Raw genomic sequence first — 18,587 nt, 5'->3', positions numbered from 1 at the left:
AATGATTTTTAAAAATTATTATTATTGTTATAGGCTACATTCATAAATGAATATAATAAAATAATATTATTTGTATGTATCGTTCCCTCTTCCATAGGCCTATACTGAGGTCAAAATTGCATTAAGAATTTCCATACATTTATTAAATCGGTAGAATTATGGAAAAATAAATTGCGGAGAGGAAGAGCTGGATCCACTTCCTTTACTCCAAGCACAAGTATGCTGGCCCCAATATCTTGGGATCTAAAATACTTATTTAGAATGTAACAAATGTTCCTACACAATTAGAAAGACAACGTTACAAGTGTACCACCACTTGACTTACAGACGACGTTCCAAAATGTATTTCTATTATTCCGATTGTAACGTTATATGAAGACAAAAACCATAGCTCTAAATGTAACCTTATGAAATGTTCCTAGAATATCTCCAAAATAACATGATATTCAGAACCTTTCATGGACTACCAAGGAACGTTTTTAATGTTCCCATGATGTCTGTATATCGACCGGATATTTATAACATCTATAATACTTATTAGAAACGTTATGAATGTGCCTATAATGTCCCAAACGGGCTATGACATTCAGTACCTCTGGAAGACTTAAGGGGAATGTTACAAATGTCTCAGTTACGTTCCTTGTTACCTGGGTTGTTCTCAACAGACAGCCAGTCTCAGAAGGGGGACTTGAAGAGGGAGACGGCAAAGTCCAGGCACTACTGCTCTCTTTGTTCTGAATGTTTGCAGTGCTAGTGTTTTTGGTTAAGCTGTGTATCTCACATATTGTGTGCCCAGTATAATAGAGCAAAAAAACTTTCTTAGCAGATAATGACAACATGACAATAACAGTAGCTGTAGATGATGTAATGAAAAGTTGGAAGGTGGTTGGTATTGGAGGACATCAGGTGGATCCACATCTGGGTGTTGGGCAGAACCCCTAGCTCCTGGAGAAGAGGAACAGAGTTAAAGGGAACTGGGTAGGAGACGTAAACAAACAAAAACACAGGTTACACTTTACTGTGAGAAAATTTGATGGATTAGCGCAGTGTTATAAATGGGAGTTATGTACTTTTCAACACTTTTGGAAGGTATAGCCTACCTCAAGCTGGTACCCCTCCGACTCAGAGCAACAACAACAAAAAACTCCACATCCTTCTCAGTCCGTGCTTGAAGGTGGTCCTTGAAGGCTTTCTGATCTGGTTCGACAACTTCCACCACATCAGGTGGAGCTTTAGTGATCTGAAAGTACGTTATACAAAAATAGCAATAGACAAACAACACTAAGTCAATCACAAATTTGAAAGACTACCGTATATGCAATACATTGTATATACAATTGCATCGTTTACCTCAGTCAACAGCTGTGGCTCCCGTCCATACAGAGACCTGGATGCTGCTTTTGTGTGCAAAAATAATTACATTCAGATTGTTCTCCCACCGTTCCTGCTACAAATCAAGGGTCTTGCCCATGGCAGTCTTGAGGGTCTGTTTGTTCCATTCACTAAACCTGGAGGAGGGGGTAGGAAAGCAATATCTATTGACAGTGTAAGATATTTAAATATATCTGATTATGTACCATGAAAAAAAAGCAAAAAAATAAATAAAACAAACCATTGGTGACAGAATATAATCAAATCAAATCAAATGTATTTATATAGCCCTTCTTACATCAGCTGATATCTCAAAGTGCTGTACAGAAACCCAGCCTAAAACCCCAAACAGCAAGCAATGCAGGTGTAGAAGCACGGTGGCTAGGAAAAACACCCTAGAAAGGCCAAAACCTAGGAAGAAACCTAGAGAGGAACCAGGCTATGAGGGGTGGCCAGTCCTCTTCTGGCTGTGCCAGGTGGAGATTATAACAGCACATGGCCTAGATGTTCAAATGTTCATAAATGACCAGCATTGTCAAATAATAATAATCATAGTAGTTGTCGAGGGTGCAACAAGTCAGTAACACAAGAGTAAGTGTCAGTTGGCTTTTAATCCTATAACATTCAAACCTTGTTCCAGTGTTCATGACCTCGGTCACTCAAGATGACCTCAAGAGAACCGTGGGTGGTGAAGATGTCCACCATCGCCTTGGAGGTGGCCTCGCCAGTCTCGTCCTTATTGGGTATCAAACAAAACAAAAATCTATTAATGGTTCCAAGCACTATTTTTAATGGGTTACAGAAGGGAATTTAGAGTTAAGCATGTACTCTTCCTTTACTGACCTAACTAGACAGGGTACTGACCTTTAAGCAAAAAGTGACAAATTGAAACATTGTGTGCTCTCTGATGTGACATTTTTTGAAATCATAATAATTTCAGATATAATAGAATGTGATTGATAAACAAAAGGTTATTTCATTTGCCCGGCTTTCCACCTCCTTGACAATTCCGTCAGAAGAAGCGTAGGTTGATTTTGGCAATCATACGCTTAACTTCGAAATGGCGAGCATGCATCTCGGTCAGCACGGCCTCCTTCTCCTTAGTAAAAATCACCCTCCTGTGTGGCTGGCCATCCTTCCCCCGTAGGTACATATGATTGCCTGTCAAGTTGTAAGAGGAGTTGTTGAAATACTCAAGTCTAAGGACATTTGCACTGCTGGCTTTCTCTCTCTGTTTCTCTCTCTCCATCTGTCTTCCACTCTGTTCCCACCTCTCTCTCCCTCTCTCCCTTGTATCCTTTCTTTCTTCCTCTTCCTCTCTCTCTGTGTGTCTGTCTAGTGAAGAAACCTAGTAAAGAGCATTTTAAATCACCATAATTGCTTACACCTATCCATTTGATTGATCAGGTTTAACTTATAGCTAGACACCTCAGTATGACAGACATATAGCTATATCAGTGGAGGCTTCTGAGGGGAGAATGGCTCATAATAATGGCTGGAATGGAGTAAAAATATAATATATATATATATATATATATATATATTTCTCCTTTATTTAACGAAGTAGGCCAGTTGAGAACAAGTTCTCATTTACAACTACAACCTCGCCAAGATAAAGCAAAGCAGTACAACAAAAACAACAACACATAGTTACACATGGGATAAACAGACATACAGTCAATAACACAATAGAAAACTCTATATACAGTGTGTGCAAATGTAGTAAGATTAGGGAGGTAAGGCAATAAATAGGCCATAGTGGCAAAATAATTACAATATCGCATTAACACTGGAGTGATAGATGTGCAGATGATGATGTGCAAGTAGAGATACTGGGGTGCAAAAGAGCAAAAAAAGAACAATATGGGGATGAGGTAGTTGGGTGGGCTATTTACAGATGGGCTGTGTACAGGTGCAGTGATTGGTAAGCTGCTCTGACAGCTGATGCTTATATTTAGTGAGGGAGATATAAGTCTCCAGCTTCAGTGACTTTTGCAATTGAATGGAATCACATTGAAACCACGTGTTTGACTCCATTCTAGACATTATTATGAGCCATTGTCACGCCCTGACCATAGAGAGCCCTTGGACTAGGGGGTGTTCTAGAATGTGTATTTCTATGTTGGTGGTTTTGTATGGTTCCCAATTAGAGGCAGCTGGTAATCGTTGCCTCTAATTGGGGATCATATTTAAGTAGCTATTTTTCCCACCTGTGTTTGTGGAATATTGTTTGTGTTTGGTTGCCTGTGTGCACGTCATGACTTCACCTTTCGTTTTTTCTTTATTGTTTTGTTTGTTTCACAGAGATTAAAAATATGTGGAACTATACTCATGCTGCGCCTTGGTCCGCTCATTACGACGAATGTGACAGCCATCCTCCCCTCATCAGCCTCAACTGAACTATATGTATAGCTAGCAACATGTAGATGACCAACAACTAGATGAAAAATGGTACTTGAAAAATGGTTGTACATAGTTATATCTGTCCAGTTATCTAATAGTAGTTAACTGCTTAACGTTACCCTGAACGTAGCGCCTCTTGTCGAGATCAGTGGTGCCTTCATAGTATTTCGCCTGGTTGGAAAGATCAAATAAAATCTCCTCGAGGGTTGCCATTGAAGTGCAAACAAACAGAAAGCTACAATAACAGTTACAGTAGCTAGCTAGCTAACGTTAGCTAAATAAAACTGTCTGGCAAGCTAGCTGGCTAGCTAGCCAGCTACTGTAGCTGGCGAGCTGACTAGGCAGGCTGAGAAAAATAAGTACAGTAGCTAGCAACATCAATCTAAAAACAGCTTAAATGATTTCTTCCTATTTAACAATATTTACTTATATAAAGACAAATATATGGTAAAGAAAGAGTTCTCTTTCCAGTCTTTTCGGTCCTCTGAAGCAGCAGGTAGTCAGCAGGTTATCACCATCAAAAACAACGTCCTTGGAGAGCAATTCTGAAATAATAATTTTGCTTGGACTTAGCGAACATTTATGAGGTGAAATAGAACTAGAACTGCCAGTGTCCTCCTTCCTTCGAGACTGCTACAAGGTAAAATAGAGCCAAGCAACCAGCATAGCAACGGACGCTTTGGGGGCGGGGGGCACTTTTTGGGCAGAGGGACACTATGTGGCATGACAGGCCTCCAACCAAAACTTAGTTTGGGTCTCAATTTACTGTTTAGAGCTAGAATAGTAGAATACACAAGGTGCAATTTCAACATTTGGTAGTGCATCAGCAGTTTTTCTCTTGTAATGTAAGTCACTGGCAGTTACTCAATTAGCCTATGTCAGCAATTATTTTGTTGTTGTTGTTGTTTAGTCTAGCCAGTTATCTACACCTGGTAGTTATCATGGCCAAATTAATGACCAGGACTACAGTGCATGTGCCCAGGGGCCCTGTTATCATATGGACATGGCATAAGTCATGGCAAAATGTGTAGAATTGCATGAAATGCATTTTAAAAAACTGCAACATTTTGTCTCCACCCCATAATAACATATTTAGAATAGCTGGAAATCAGCTGTAAAACTGCTACATGTTCTGTCCGCCCCATGGCTCAATGAGCAGAATTGCACAAAGTTAGTTTTAAAACGGCAACATTTTCTCTCTGCCCCATGGCATAATCTGTAGAATTGCAGAACATGTACTTTAAAACTACCAAATGTTCTCTATGCCCCATGCAAAATGTGGAGAATTGCAGGAAATTTACTTTAAAACATACATTTCTTCTCTCCGGTGTAAAGAGGGGGGCCACAAAAATATTTTACAAGCAAGGTGGGGGGGACCCAGAAACTAAATCTAGTTTAGGGCCCCCAAAAAGCTAGGGCCGGTCCTGTTGATTGCCTTCCAACCTCAAACCATGCTCCTCCAGGTTCTCTATGTCATTTTACACTTGGGCAGTGCTCAAAAGGGACCAAACGCCCCTGCAGTGCTCTAATAAGGCCCATGCTCCTCCAGATTCTCAATGTCATTTTACACTTGGGCAGTGTAAAGCTCTGATGAGAAGAGTATCCTTGTGGGTAGGCTACTAGGCTGTAGATTTATCCAACAGTATACCGTTTCCTAAATCAGGAAATATCCTGGATTGAGTTCATTTTGATTTAGATTTATTTTGATGATTTTTTGGGGGTTCATCGCCGGTTTGTTTTTGTAATTCCTTTTGCCTATTTTGCCAACATTATTATCTAATCTCACCACTGCTACCGTCACTATCCTTATTTTGTGAATGAAACCACAATTTTGCCTCATGCCTGCCTGCTGCATGCCCTTATTAAGACTGTAAGACATGCTTACCTTTTCACATTGTGGGAATGAGATGAACTATGAACCCTTTAGATTTACATTTAGCCTATATTTTTGTCATTTAGCAAATGGTGTAGCCTACAGTTAGAGTGACTTATAATCGGTGCATTCAACTAGGGGGAGGGGCATATATTTCTCCTGTTACACACTTGTACAAGGATGTAATGGACATCTGTTTCTTGCATATCCCAATTCCCCCTGAGACACCTGCAGGGAGTGAGTGACACAAATCTGGGTTTTAATTTCATTGCTTAAATCGTAGCTAATGCTATTTTGTCATATTTACCATCTGCCTAGTTTTCACAGCCTCCCTCCCTAAACTATAGAAAGGCCTTTAATACACATTTACTGGGCACAACTCCACATGCCTTCGTTGTATCCATTTACACCATACTAATGACCTATCATATGAAACATTTCAAGCAACACTACTGTTGAATTTATCTAACATAGCGATGGGGACATGCGTGCCTGTGCGCACCACCCTCGGTTGCTCGAGGAGAGTGCACCCTTTTTCCTACGTCTTCTGTCAGTATCTGTCCAGTGTTCCATATTTTGTATGAAATATTACCTCAAATTAATTACAATATGAATTAAATAGATGTCCTTCCAGAAAATGATAATTAATGATGTTGAAAAGCAGTTTTTCTTGGTGCCCCTTCTTGGCATGTGAGGAAACAACAGTGTGGAATTCAATCATTAAATAGGATCAGGATGGGTTAGGCCGTATACTGGTAAAAATATTTCATAGCTCAGCCATTAAGACACGCATACACTTGAATATTAAAATTATCTCCCACGTGCGGGCACTGAGTTGGGCAGAGTCCCCCAAGTCAAATAACATGGATGGATTCAGGATGTGGATAAGCACGATGGAACTACTAGGGCACCTTACCAACAGCAATAAATGCAGACTGATTATTTCACAAGTGTGAGTCGTTGGTGTCCTTTGCTTTGTCACTATATTCCTGATATTTCTGTTGTTAGCTACCTAACTAGTTAGGCAGCTAACAACAGAAATATCAGTAACAGAAATATCAGGAATGGGACAAAGATCGCTAGCTACTGCTGCAACGTACAGTTGAAGTTGGAAGTTTACATGCACTTAGGTTGGAGTCATTAAAACTCGTTTTTAAACCACTCCAGAGATTTCTTGTCAACAAACTATAGTTTTGGCAAGTCGGTTAGGACATCTACTTTGTGCATAACACAAGTCATTTTTCCAAAAATTGTTTACAGACAGATTATTTCTCTTATAATTAACTATATCACAATTCCAGTGGGTCAGAAGTTTACATACACTAAGTTGACAGTGCCTTTAAACAGCTTGAACATTTTCAGAAAATGATGTCATGGCTTTAGAAGCTTCTGATAGGCTAAATGACATAATTTTAGTCAATTGGAGGTGTACCTGTGGATGTATTTCAAGGCCTACCTTCAAACTCAGTGCCTCTTTCCTTGACATCATGGAAAAAATCAAAAGAAATCAGCCAAGATATCAGAAAAAAATTGTAGACCTCCACAAGTCTGGTTCATCCTTGGGAGCAATTTCTAAACGCTTGAAGGTACCACGTTCATATGTACAAACAATAGTATGCAAGTAAAAACACCATGGGACCACACAGCCATCATACCGCTCAGGAAGGAGACGCATTCTGTCTCTTAGAGATGAACGTACTTTGGTGCGAAAAGTGCAAATCAATCCCAGAACAACAGCAAAGGACCTTGTGAAGATGCTGGAGGAAATAGTTACAAAAGTATCTATATCCACAGTAAAACAAGTCCTATATCGACATAACCTGAAAGGCCGCTCAGCAAGGAAGAAGCCACTGCTCCAGCCACTGCTCTATTGGGGGGGGGACCCGGGTGGGCGCCTCACCCTCGGTGGAGGCTCTGGCCCCGGGCATGTTCTCTCCCCCGCCTTCACCTTAACCCTACCCCTCTGGCCCGGACTGGACCACTGTGGAGCGGCATGCTCAGGCTCCGGAGCGGAGCCGTCGACCGGAACAGGATTGGGGACACGCACCACTAACCTGGTGCGGGGAGCAGGGACGGGCCGGACAGGACTGGGGACACGCACCACTGACTTGGTGCGGGGAGCAGGGACGGGCCGGACAGGACTGGGGACACGCACCACTGACTTGGTGCGGGGAGCAGGAACAGGCCGGGCCGGACTGGGGACACGCACCACCAACCTGGTGCGGGGAACAGGGACGGGCCGGACAGGACTGGGGACACGCACCACTAACCTGGTGCGGGGAGCAGGGACGGGCCGGACAGGACTGGGGACACGCACCACTGACTTGGTGCGGGGAGCAGGGACGGGCCGGACAGGACTGGGGACACGCACCACTGACTTGGTGCGGGGAGCAGGAACGGGCCGGGCCGGACTGGGGACACGCACCACCAACCTGGTGCGGGGAACAGGGACGGGCCGGACAGGACTGGGGACACGCACCACTAACCTGGTGCGGGGAGCAGGGACGGGCCGGACAGGACTGGGGACACGCACCACTAACCTGGTGTGGGGAGCAGGAACGGGCCGGACAGGACTGGGGACACGCACCACTAACCTGGTGCGGGGAGCAGGGACGGGCCGGACAGGACTGGGGACACGCACCACTGACTTGGTGCGGGGAGCAGTGACGGGCCGGACAGGACTGGGGACACGCACCACTGACTTGGTGCGGGGAGCAGGAACGGGCCGGGCCGGACTGGGGACACGCACCACCAACCTGGTGCGGGGAACAGGGACGGGCCGGACAGGACTGGGGACACGCACCACTAACCTGGTGCGGGGAGCAGGGACGGGCCGGACAGGACTGGGGACACGCACCACTAACCTGGTGTGGGGAGCAGGAACGGGCCGGACAGGACTGGGGACATGCACCACTAACCTGGTGCGGGGAGCAGGAACGGGCCGGACAGGACTGGGGACACGCACCACTAACCTGGTGCGGGGAGCAGGGACGGGCCGGGCAGGACTGTGGACACGCACCACTAGCCTGGTGCGGGGAGCAGGGACGGGCCAGACAGGACTGTGAACACGTACTGGTGACCTGAAGCGTGGAGCCGGTTTAGCCACTCGTCCTGGCTGGATGCCCATCCTAGCACGGCATGTGCTGGGCATGTCCACCGGACGCACCGGGCTGTGCGGGCGCACTGGCGACACAGCGCGCAACTCCGCATACCATGGTTCCTCCTCCAGATCTTCCCTCTGCAGGTCCTCAATCAACTGCCTCATCATCTTCGTCTCTTCCTCCGCCGTCATCCCCCACGAGAGCAGTGGTCTGGGCTCTTCCTCTGCCCTTCCGGACCACCCCATTAGCCCCCCCCAAAAAAATTCTTGGGGGTGTTTTCCGGGCCTCCTCGACCGCCGCCTGCGACTCCGTCTACCGGCTGGCTTTACCTCCTCGACCTGGGAATCCTTCCGCCAGGGTCCTTTCCCCGACATGATCTCCTCCCAGGTCCAGAACTCCTTCCCCTCGCGAGCCCATCTCTCGCGCTCCTTTTCCTCCCGCTGCTTGGTCCTGGTTCGGTGGGGTGTTGTGTAACGTGCATCGCCTGGTGACGAGGAAGCGGACCAAAACACAGCTGGGAGCGAACACATGTTTATTCAACACACTGGAATTAAACATGTACACAAAATCAAGAAAAATGCAGATACGTTACGTGCTCAAACAAAGAGACAACACCCCACAAACAGCGTGGGGAAAACAGCAACTTAAATGTGATCCCAATCAGAGACAATTAGCGACAGCTGTCTCTGATTGGGAATCGTTAGAACCCAACATAGAAATAAACCCACCTAGAGCCTACACAAGGCTAAAACGTAAACCAAACACAAACCAATGAAAAATACCTAACATGACACACCCTGACCCAATATACCCGAGTTCACCTGGTCAGGGCGTGACAATAACAAAACCTTTCAAGAAGTGAAATGACAACATTGCCAACGATCATATTTTTGTATAAAATATCAAATGATAAAAGAGACGGATTACTGTTTTGAATTAACTCAAGTTCTTGAGGGAGAGGTGGAAAAACAGGCTTGGAAAAAAGCTCATGTAATTCCACTGCCAAAAATAGTAAAGGACCCTTTGCTGGTTCCAACAGCCGCCCAATCAGTTTTCTGCCTGTTCTTATTGAACTGATAGAGAGAATTGTGTTTGACCAAATACAATGGTATTTTATTTTTTAGAGAACAAGTTAGCTACTGACTTTCAACATGCATAGAGAAGTATTGGTTAAAATACATGGATAATAAGATGATAGTTCGAGCTGTATTGTTAGATTTCATTGCAGCCTTTGATGTTATTCATCATAAATTGTTAATGAAGAAACTCACTTTCTATGGTTTTACATCACCTGCCATCACATGGTTGGACAGTTATTTAGCCAATAGAACTCTGAGAGTGTTCTTCAATGGAAGCTTCACTAACATCAGATACTGCATGTCCAGTGCGGTGTCCCTCAAGGCAGTTGTCTTGGGCCATTACTCTTCTCTGCTTTTACAAATTATTTGCCACTGGTCTTACACAAATCTAGAAAGACTATGTATGCGGATGATTCCACACGCTACATGTCAGCATCCAAAGCCAGTGAGTTCACTGAAATTCTAAATAAGGAGTTACAGTCAGTATCAGAATGGGTGTTACAAATAATCTGGTCTTAAATACAGCTAAAACTAAAGCATTGTATTTGGTTCAAAACATTATCCAAGACCCATACCTCAGCTGGAGTTGTGTATAAAGGGTGTGACCATTGAGCAAGTTGAGGAAGCTAAACTCCTAGGTATAAAATCGGATGGTCAATTATCATGGTCAAGTAATATTGCTAAAGTTGTTGTGAAGATGTGGAGGGGTATATCTGTTATGCAAAGAAGTTCTGCGTTTTTGACACAAATCAACTGTACTAGTTGTTCAGGATCTGGTCTTGTCCCATCTTGATTACTGTCTGCTAATATGGTCAAGTGCAGCAAAGAAAGACCTAGCAAAAATGGCTCAGCATTATTATTTGTTTACCTTTATTTAACTAGGCAAGTCAGTTAAGAACAGCTTCTTATTTTCAATGATGGCCTAGGAACAGTGGGTTAACTGCCTGTTCAGAACAACAGATTTGTACCTTGACAGCTCAGGGATTTGAACTTGCAACCTTTTGGTTGCTAGTCCAATGCTCTAACCACTAGGCAACCCTGCACATACAGAGCTAACATCAACAACATGCATGCATGTCTTTCCTAGTTGAGGGTTGATGAGAGATTAACTTCATCAAGTATTTATATATATACAATATATATATATATATATTATATTATTATTATGTTGAAATGTCAACATTTTCTGTATAATCAATTTACATATAGCTCTTATTACAGACAAACTTACCCCACAAGACATGCCACCAGCTTTCTTTTTACAGTCCCCAAATCCTAAATGAATTCCAGCTCAAATTACTCAAGCAAACAGCAAAATGAGCTTTAAAAAACAAATAGAACAACACCTCACAACACCTCTCCCTTATCTGACCTAGTTGTAATGTATGTAAATTGGTAAGTATTTGGTCTGTAAAGTTTGTTATTGCTATGTGTCGAACCCCAGGCAGACTAGCTGTCACCATTGACGTCGGCTAATGGGGAGCCCAATAAAAAAATAAAAAATGTAATTCCAAAGTCTGAGTTTATTTTCTCTCGCTTCTGCTACAGTAATGGCCGCCATTGATTTCACCAAATTTTGAATAATTGTTTTATGGTTGCGTCATATTTGTTTGCGTACTTAACATTGAAGCTTGCATCGATACATTCTTTAAAATATGTACAAACATAGTACGCATTCGAGAAGTGCCCTCTGTTCTCCGTTTCGTATACTTTGATTTTGACTCATACTCCGACTCTCCCGTGCTCCAATATGGGTGCTCGGAGCACAGTAGTATGCATTTTGAAAAACATTCTTTATGTTCCTTATTATTTAGTTAGTATTATCAAACTTCGTCCAGATATTACACTGTTGATGTGTACGGAGTACAAAACCACTAGTTATCTTGTATTCGCCAAACAATAACACCAGTGTTCCTGTAACAGAATGTGTATACTCAAATAAAGGTTATAGCCAAGAGAGGAGGAAGTTGTGGCTTGTTAGAACACAGACATGGTTATAATTTCAGTGGTGCTCATGAGGATCCCCATAACAATTCAAATGTCAATGTGGCCCCCCTCAAACATATTGTAACATAGGAAACCCTCATGTGGTCAATGTGTGATAGGACCCTGAGCGCAGGAGTAGACTAAAACGAACATCTGGGCTTTCTGTACATTATAATAATTTATTTTCCATTCCATTGTTTGCTTAGCTTGTAATTGTAGTTGGTTATATAAACATGGACCATTCTGTGTTTATTTTTTTTACAATTTCATCCACATCCTCCCTTTATGTCAATATTACAATATTGCCAGCTTGCTCAGCCTCTGCTTGGTTCAGGCTATGTGCTTGGTCTGCATCACACAGCCCAGGAGTCCTCAGTTCTGTAAGACACATGAAACACATTCAGTAGGTTGTTGAATTGTCATTATGTCTGTCATGGATCTTGTCCATACATTACTATTTAGCCATGCACAATGTGTCTCCAGAATCAGGTAGGGATTCTTGCTCTCTGTATACAGTCAAGACAATGCTGTCAGGTACCTACCCACTGTGCACATCAATACCCGGGTCAGGCCACCCATAATTGTGCAGCCTTGTCATAGTCCTGACTATACTTTACTTCACGTAGGTGGTGTAGGGATTTTAGCAGGGTTGGATAATTATGGACGGTGACCTGATTTTTGGGAGAGAGAGAATCCTGGGCGTTTGCGAGTTATGATGTTATTTACAGTGAAATAGGCCTACTTTCACAATAAGCTACTCAAATAAATGTGTACACTGCATTTTTCTGGAAAAACTTCGGTGAGGATTAATTGTTTTTGTCTGTTGACTCCTGAAACACAGACACAAAAGGGGAGTAAGTGAATAGTCACATTGTAAGATTGTCTGTCTGTCATGGATCATGACAGACAGACAATCTTACAATCTAAATCTAAATACAATCTAAATTCTATGAACTTGACAATGGCATACAATGAAATACTCAAACATTCTCAGTGGAGAGGGAAGGTGTCTGTCTGGACATGGTTTTACTTCTGTAGCCATGCAGAGCAGAGGGGGGGATGGGTAGCCTAAGAGAAAATGGAATATAGGCAACTACAATATTAGTTCTCACATTTGGTGATTGTTGGATAGGACAGAATGTTACTCTGCTAAACACAGAAGTGCAAAAATTGAGGGATGAACACATTTCACTACATACATCCAATCTCTCAACTTTGAAAGCAAGCTAGCTAGCTACAGTAATTAAAACCAAAACTGAAAGGAGTCTCTACAGTAATAAACCTAGCTGTCAAAGGGAATGTGCTGACTGGCCAATGTGATACACAATGCTGCAAATTAATATCAAAATTTGCAAACTAGAGTTCAGGTAAGTTGTTGTAAGGACAAGACATAATTATGACGCAACTTTGCGTTTGCTGACAAAGCTAAGCCGATGCGATAGTGTTAGTATTGGTAAAACAGTGATTTACTCAATGAGTTATAAATTAACTTCATTCATGTGGATTTACTTCACTGCACAGTTAGCTATGCTAGCTATTGCTAGCTAGCCAGCCAGCCAAACTTGTATAGTTAGCGAGCAACTGCTACTTGTACTCTTGCTGTAGCGCCGCCATGCACAATGTGTCTCCAGAAACAATGAGGTGTCCCAGCTGTGTTGACATTTCATCGGTCCACTTCATCCACTCATCAGAATAAAATAGCTACAGTGGCTTGCGAAAGTATTCACCCCCTTGGCATATTTCCTATTTTGTTGCCTTACAACCTGGAATCAAACTGGATTTTTGGGGGGGTTTGTATCATTTTATTTACACAACTTGCCTACCACTTTGAAGATGCAAAATATTTTTTCTTGTGAAACAAACAAGAAATAAGAAAAAAAGAAAAAGAAAACTGGAGCGTGCATAACTATTCATTCCCCCCCCCAAAAAAAAGTCAATACTTTGTAGAGCCACCTTTTGCAGCAATTACAGCTGCAAGTCTCTTGGGGTATGTCTCTGTAAGCTTGGCACATCTAGCCACTGGGATTTTTGCCCATTCTTCAAGGCAAAACTGCTCCAGCTCCTTCAAGTTGGATGGGTTCCACTGGTGTACAGAGATCTTTAAGTCATACCACAGATTCCCAATTGGATTGAGGTCTGGGCTTTGACTAGGCCATTTCCCCTTAAATCACTTGAGTGTTGCTTTAGCAGTTTGCTTAAGGTAATTGTCCTGCTGGAAGGTGAACCTCTGTACCAGTCTCAAATCTCTGGAAGACTGAAACAGGTTTCCCTCAAGAAGTTCCCTGTATTTAGTGCCATCCATCATTCCTTCAATTCTGACCAGTTTCCCAGTCCCAGCCAATGAAAACATCCCCACAGCATGATGCTGTCACCACCATGCTTCACTGTGGGGATGGTGTTCTCGGGGTGATGCGAGGTGTTGGGTTTGTGCCAGACAGCATTTTCCTTGATGGCCAAAAAGCTTAATTGTAGTCTCATCTGACCAGAGTACCTTCTTCCATATATTTGCGGAGTCTCCCACATCCCTTTTGGCGAACACCAAATGTGTTTGCTTATTTTTTTCTTTAAGCAATGGCTTTTTTTCTGGCTGCTCTTCCCGTAAAGCCCAGCTATGTGGAGTGTACATCTTAAAGTGGTCCTATGGACAGATACTCCAATCTCCACTGTGGAGCTTTGCAGCACCTTCAGGCTTATCTTTGGTCTCTTTGTTGCCTCTCTGATTAATGGCCTCCTTGCATGGTCCATGAGTTTTGATGGGCGGCCCTCTCTGGGCAGGTTTGTTGTGGTGCCATATTCTTTCCATTTTTAAATAACATATTTAATGGTGTTCCTTGGGATGTTCAAAGTTTCAGATATTTTTTAGAACCCACCTCTGATTTGTACTTCTCCACAACTTTGTCCCTGACCTGTTTGGAGAGTTCCTTGGTCTTCATAGTGCCGCTTGCTTAGTGGTGCCCCTTGTTAGTGGTGTTGCAGACTCTGGGGCCTTTCAGAACAGGTGTATATACATACTGAGATCATGTGACAGATAATGTGACACTTAGATTGCACACAGGTGGCCTTTATTTAACTAATTATGTAACTTCTGAAGGTACTTGGTTGCACCAGATCTTATTTAGGGGCTTCATAGCAAAGGGGTTGAATACATATGCACCACCACTTTTCCGTTTTTTTTGTTGTTGAATTTTTTTGAAACAAGTAATTTATTTAATTTCACTTCACCAATTTGGACTATTTTGTGTATGTCCATTACATGAAATCCAAATAAAAATCCATTTAAATTGCAGGCTGTTGTAATGGCTTTCGTCGTACTGAGAAGGGGACCAAAACGCAGCGTGGTAGGTGCTCATATTTATTTCTATAACGAAACACTTAAACAAAGAAACAAAACGAAAGCAAACAGTTCCGTCAGGCAACAGATAACTAAACGGAAAACAACTACCCACAAACACAGGTGGGAAAAGGCTGCCTAAGTATGATTCCCAGTCAGAGACAACGATAGACAGCTGCCTCTGATTAGGAACCATACTCGGCCAAAACAAAGAAATACAATACATAGAATGCCCACCCCATATAACACCCCGACCTAACTAAACAGAGAAAAACGGCTCTCTCAGGTCAGGGCGTGAGAGCTGTAATGAAAGAAAATAGGAAAAACGCCAAGGGGGTTGAGTACTTTTGCAAGGCACTGTATTTTCTTACTTTAAGTTCTCACTTTGGATTTTCCACTTCAAGCCCAAAGATATCATACTTAGACTCAAATGACTACTTATTTTGTTGTGCAACATGATGGGTAAGCTCTAGGCATCGTTTTCCAGCTGAAAAAAGATTTTAGCTGGTGTGGGTGTTTAACGCATCTGTCTGGATGTCTGGGCAGGATATGGTAAATTAACTGATGTCTCATTACTGATACCACTAAATAAATATTCACTCTCTAGTATACAGTTTACTGGTTCAGTAAGCAATACGCATTCTGCCTCCAAATGAAGTTCACAGAGAAAACTACAATTAAATCAGTTTAGTTAAGGGTTGCATGTTGTACCCTATTAATGTTTTCCCTAACCATATTTAAATTGCTGCATATTTGGATATAATCAAGTTAGTGCCAGGCTATCGGCTACAGCTGACCTCCAATAAGCCTATGAGGAAAATGGTTGTTGGGTAAAAATCAATTATTGATGGGTAAAGAACTCAACAGAATAGGCTGCCATAATAAATTAATGAAATAATCAGGTTGTTTGAAACACATAGTATTTTTTCCAGCTTGGGGGAAGATTCAGAGATTCCTGTCCGGCTTGGATCTTATTTCCTGTTTCTTCATTTCCCATTGGGAGATCAGAGTGGTGAGCTGCCAAGGCAATATGAATTGCCTTCATATGAGATTGAGTTGACCTAGGTCCTCATTCCCTGGAGGTGTGACTCAACTATTGTTCTGTGGTGTTCAGAGAGAGTGTCCCCCCACCTCGTTTGTTGTTCTGGAACAATAATGAAATCATAATTAGAGAGATAAGCCAAAGCCAAAGTATTATGTTGTAATTAAAGGTTTATTACCATCTATTACCTCATATTTCTGTGGCAGAGAAATAATGCCAAAACAAAGCATTAGAGGGGATGAAGGAAACTGGCGGACCATGAGCTTTTACTGTAACTTCAACATAATGTATATTGGAAACATATGTACACTGGGGTCCGGAATTATTGACACTTGATAAAGATGAGCAAAAATGACTATAAAATAAATAAGTAAAGTACTGAACTATATTGTATTCTCCCAAAAAATAGGGACATTATATTCCTTTATAATAATACAATTGCTCAGAGAAAGATATTTTGTTTAACAAGTCATCAAGTATTTCTCAAAAAGGTATGGGTCAAATTGTTGACACCCCTGTTTTCAATACCTTTCAATTACTCACCTTGAGAGGATAATGACACTGAGCCTTTACATTTTTTTTGTTAGAGAACACATTAGGAGGGATCTTTGACCATTCCTGCATACTGTCACGACTTCCGCCGAAGTCGGTCCCTCTCCTTGTTTGTGCGGCATTCAGCGGTCGACTTCACCGGCTTTCTTGCCATAGCCGATCCACTTTTCATTTTCCATTTGTTTTGTCTTTGTTTTCTACACACCTGGTTTCTATTCCCCAATTACATGTTCATTATTTAACCCTCTGTTTCCCACATGTTTGTGTGCGTGTTTGTATATATTGTTCTGGTCGTTACTTGTTGGCTGGTATTGTTTGCCGGGTTCGTTACTACGCATTTAATTTACAAGTAACCGGTATTTCACCCACCTTTTAGTATTTGTTTTATACTGGTGCTGTTTGTGGAATAAATTACCTTGTACACTCATCTCTGCTCTCCTGCGCCTGATTCCACGCACCAGTTACCCACAGTTTGACACATACAGAATCCTTCCAAATCTTTGATATCCTTCGTCTGCATTTATGGACTGCCCTCTTCAATTCAAACCACAGATTTTCCATTGGTTTCAAGTCCGGAGACTGAGATGGCCATTGCAAAGTGTTGCTTTTGTTTCCATAACCATTTATTTGTGGATTTTGTTGTGTGCTTGAGGTTACTGTCTTGCTGGAAGATACATTTGCGGCCAAGTTTCAGCATCCTGGCAGAGGCAACCAGGTTTTTAAATAAAATATGTTGGTACTGGGTAAAGTTCATGATGCCGTTGATCTTAACAAGGGCCCCAGGACTGCTACCTTTTTTAGAAAAAAAAGATTAGTTGTTAAACAAAATATCTTTCTCTGAGCAATTGAATATCATTTCCTGATGTTTTTGAGCATACAATATAGCTCACTATTTGAATTATTTATTTTATACAGTCATTTTTGCTCATCTTTATCATGGTGTCAATGATTTAAGCCCACCGTAATTTTTTTGTTGTTGTAGTTCTGCCCTTGAGCTGTTCTTGTCTATTAATGTTCTGTATTATATATTTCTGTATTATGTTTAATGTTTTGTGTGGACCCCAGAATAAGTAGTTGCTGCTTTTGCAACAACTAACGGGGATCCTAATAAAATACCAATGTCATTGACAAAAAAGACAGTCCTATTAGCCGACGTGTGGTAAGCATGATGCTTTAGTATGTGGAAAGAAAGCCTCAGGGTTGGATCAGAAGGAAATGTTTAGAAGGTTAAAAGTCAACATTGGAGGTCCAATGACGAATTTTGAAAGATTGTATTTTGCCTTTTGTGTATTGATGTGAATGTTGATGTGTATATTGATATGTTTAGAGTATATTGACATGTATTGATGTGTACACAGGGTTCATATGTAAAAGAGACCTTGGTAGAAAGAATCAAGGAAAGTTCTCAGAGCATATTATTTCAAATCACTTTATTATTGTTACGGGTGTGTAAGGGAGGCGAAGTCAGGTGCAGGAGAGTAGCGTGTAGTAACAGGCACACTTATTCCGTTCCAAAACGACAGCACAGAATACAATAAAACGTGCCCAAAACGCGGAACATGAACAAAAATCAGGCGCGTGGTAAATACCCACTTAACATCCAACAATTTCACACAAAGACATGGAGGGGAACGGAGGACTAAATACATGCAGTGTGATTAGGGAATTAAAACCAGGTGTGTATGGAACAAGACAAAACAAATGGAAATATGACAAATGGAGTGGCGATCGCTAGAAAGCCGGTGACGTCGATCGCCGAATGCCGCCCGAACAAGGAGAGGAGCTGACTTCGGCGGAAGTCGTGACAATTATGAGTACATATTTCTCTAAAAGACAACAAAAGTCATAA

At 42.1% G+C, this 18,587-nt stretch overlaps 1 long non-coding RNA gene across 1 annotated transcript; it reads right to left on the bottom strand.

Moving 5' to 3' along the window:
* Positions 1 to 188: 188 nt before the first annotated feature.
* LOC123741893 (uncharacterized) lies at positions 189 to 2,686 on the bottom strand. The gene is made up of 5 exons (XR_006769417.1): positions 2,643 to 2,686; positions 2,002 to 2,532; positions 1,351 to 1,508; positions 1,101 to 1,240; positions 189 to 945 (listed from the first exon to the last, which is right to left on the bottom strand). It is a non-coding gene; the product is annotated as an uncharacterized lncRNA (long non-coding RNA).
* Between the last annotated feature and the right edge of the window lie 15,901 nt (positions 2,687 to 18,587).

Source organism: Salmo salar, chromosome ssa03 (assembly GCF_905237065.1).
Source record: "Salmo salar chromosome ssa03, Ssal_v3.1, whole genome shotgun sequence".
Lineage (NCBI taxonomy): Eukaryota > Metazoa > Chordata > Actinopteri > Salmoniformes > Salmonidae > Salmo > Salmo salar.
Note: the sequence above shows the minus strand (reverse complement) of the source record. Positions and strands in the feature narration are given on the sequence as shown.